Consider the following 3,519-nt stretch of genomic DNA (forward strand, 5'->3'; position numbering starts at 1 on the left):
TGCGGTGGTGCCAGCAGTGTCGGCAGTGCAGGGGTGTCAGTGGTGTCCTCAGTGCGGTGGTGCCGGCAGTGTCGGCACTGCAATGGTGTAAGTGGTGTCCTCAATGCGATGGTGCCAGCAGTGTCGGCAGTGCTGGGGTGCTAGTGGTGTCCTCAGTGTGGTGGTGCCAGCAGTGTCCACAGTGCAGGGGTCCCGGCAGTGTCGGCAAGTGTGGGAGTGCCGGAGGTGTCCTCAGTGCAGGAGTGCCGGGAGTGTCCTCAGTGTCCGTTAGTGTCGGCAGTGCGGGAGTGCTGGAGGTGTCCTCAGTGCAGGAGTGCCGTCAGTGTCCTCAGTGCAGGAGTGCTGGCAGTGTCCCCAGTGCAGGAGTGTCGGCAGTGTGGGCAGTGCAGGTAGTAGTGTGGGAAGTGTGGGCGGCCGTGTCGGCAGTGCAGATGGCGGTATTGGCAGTGCAGGTGGCGCTATTAGTGCTGTGGGGGCATTGATCTTGCCCGTTGTAGCCTATGGGGACATGCTGATTGGCTGAGAGCCATGACAGATGGCTCCCTCAGCCAATCAGCAGTCTTCCATACGTTACTATTTGAGACCTCAGGATCTGACAGTGGGATCCTGAGGTTTGGCAGGGAGATCCAAGCCTGACTCGTATCCGGGCTTGGATCTCAAAGTTAGGAGAACCGAACCCGCTCATTCCTAGTTGCTGGCAGGTAGGGTGTGGTGGAGATACAACCAGATGAGAAGTGTACATAAATGATGAGTCCGGGCTGGAACCGGGATTAGTACTGTAAAGATCAGGAACCGGATGATGCCTGGATCCGTATTACGGTCAGGAACTGGATGATGGTTTTTACCGGATTACAGACAAGACCGAATACGACTGGTGATGGATTGCTGGACAAGGTAGACAGGATCAGATAGTAACCTACTGTGCAGCCAAAGGAAAGGTTTACACAACAGACATGGGTGGTAATTCTGAGTTGATCGCAGCAGGAACTTTGGGGGTAATTCTGAGTTGATCGCAGCTGCAAGTTTGTTAGCAGTTGGGCAAAACCATGGCCCTCATTCCGAGTTGTTCGCTCGCAAGCTGCTTTTAGCAGCTTTACACACGCTAAGCCGCCACCTACTGGGAGTGAATCTTAGCTTCTTAAAATTGCGAACGAAAGATTCTCAAAATTGCGACCACACACCTCTTAGCAGTTTCTGAGTAGCTTCAACCTTACTCGGCATCTGCGATCAGTTCAGTGCTTGTCGTTCCTGGTTTGACGTCATAAACACACCCAGCGTTCGCCCAGACACTCCTCCATTTCTCCAGCCACTCCCGCGTTTTTCCCAGAAACGGTAGCGTTTTTTCACACACACCCATAAAACGGCCAGTTTCCGCCCAGAAACACCCACTTCCTGTCAATCACATTACGATCACCAGAACGAAGAAAAAACCTTGAGTAAAATTCCTAACTGCATAGCAAATTTACTTGGCGCATTCGCACTGCGGACATTGCGCATGCGCATTAGCGACTAATCGCTCCGTTGCGACAAAAAAATAACGAGCGAACAACTCGGAATGACCCCCCATGTGCACTGCAGGGGAGGCAGATATAGCATGTGCAGAGAGAGTTAGATTTGGGTGTGATGTGTTCAATCTGCAATCTAAATTGCAGTGTAAAAATAAAGCAGCCAGTATTTCCTGCACAGAAACAAAATAACACACCCAAATCTAACTCTCTCTGCAAATGTTATATCTGCCCCCCCTGCAGTGCACATGGTTTTGCCCAACTGCTAAAAAATTTCCTGCTGCGATCAACTTGGAATTACCCCCAAAGTTCCTGCTGCGATCAACTCAGAATTACCCCCATGATCAAGATGGTACTTGTACTGGTAGTGCAGTTGTAGGCAGAACTGCACCTTGCTGGAAACTGAGCTGATTTAGGAAAACAGTCAGCGCTCAGTACAGCTTGACTCTGAGGGTCATTCCGAGTTGGTCGCTCGTTATTTTTTTTTCGCAACGGAGCGATTAGTCGCTAATGCGCATGCGCAATGTCCGCAGTGCGACTGCGCCAAGTAAATTTGCTGTGCAGTTAGGAATTTTACCCATGGCATTACGAGGTTTTTTCTTCGTTCTGGTGATCGTAATGTGATTGACAGGAAGTGGGTGTTTCTGGGCGGAAACTGGCCGTTTTATGGGAGTGTGTGAAAAAACGCTACCGTTTCTGGGAAAAACGCGGGAGTGGCTGGAGAACCGGAGGAGTGTCTGGGCGAACGCTGGGTGTGTTTGTGACGTCAAACCAGGAACGATAAGCACTGAACTGATCGCACTGGAAGAGTAAGTCTCGAGCTACTCAGAAACTGCACAGAGAAGTCTTTTCGCAATATTGCGAATCTTTCGTTCGCAATTTTGATAAGCTAAGATTCACTCCCAGTAGGCGGCGGCTTAGCGTGTGCAATGCTGCTAAAAGCAGCTTGCGAGCGAACAACTCGGAATGACCCCCTCTGTTGGAACTGAGCAAAATAATCACAGGGAACTGAAGGTAAGACTGTGCTGCTGGGTGCTGATAATTGGTAGCAGGCAGAGGTAATGAATACTGTATACTAAATTAAGGGACGGAATCCAGAGGTTAAATGCACTTCTGTGGTTCAGGATTCCTGTAGCAGATTGGAAAGCACAGAAGAGCCTCTCTGAACTGATTAGTCTGTGAAGACTGAACGCTGTCCTGCGTTAAGATTTTCGGCGCCCAAGGGGAGTGTAAATTCGCTGTGCAAGTGTGCGTATGCATGAGTTCGCCGAGCTGTAAAAATACAGTGTGTGCATTTCCCCTGTCACTCCCAGAAAACGGCCAGTTACCACCCACAAACAGCCTCTTCCTGTCAATCACCTTGCGACCACCCATGCGATCGGAACTTTCGCACCACCCTGTCGCTGGTTGGCGATTCCTGTTGTTTGGCGATGCGTGTGCGCATTGCGGTGCATACACATGCACAGTTAATCCCTGATCACCCACTGTGTAAAAACGCAAAGCAGTAATCAGATCTGAATCATCCCCTAGACACAGTCAGTATGCTCTTGTAGTAAGGGGGTCATTCCGAGTTGTTCGCTCGCAAGCTGCTTTTTAGCAGCATTGCACACGCTAAGCCGCCGCCTACTGGGAGTGAATCTTAGCTTCTTAAAATTGCGAACGAAAGATTTGCATTATTGCGAAAATACATCTCTGTGCAGTTTCTGAGTAACTCGAGACTTACTCTGCATCTGCGATCAGTTCAGTGCTTGTCGTTCCTGGTTTGACGTCACAAACACACCCAGCGTTCGCCCAGACACTCCCCCGTTTCTCCAGCCACTCCCGCGTTTTTCCCAGAAATGGTAGCGTTTTTTCACACACTCCCATAAAACGGCCAGTTTCCGCCCAGAAACACCCACTTCCTGTCAATCACATTACGATCACCAGAACGAGGAAAAAACCGTGAGTAAAATTCCTAACTGCATAGCAAATTTACTTGGCGCAGTCGCAGTGCGGACATTGCGCATGCGCACTA

This window comes from Pseudophryne corroboree, chromosome 4 (assembly GCF_028390025.1).
Source record: "Pseudophryne corroboree isolate aPseCor3 chromosome 4, aPseCor3.hap2, whole genome shotgun sequence".
In the NCBI taxonomy this organism is placed as follows: Eukaryota; Metazoa; Chordata; class Amphibia; order Anura; family Myobatrachidae; genus Pseudophryne; species Pseudophryne corroboree.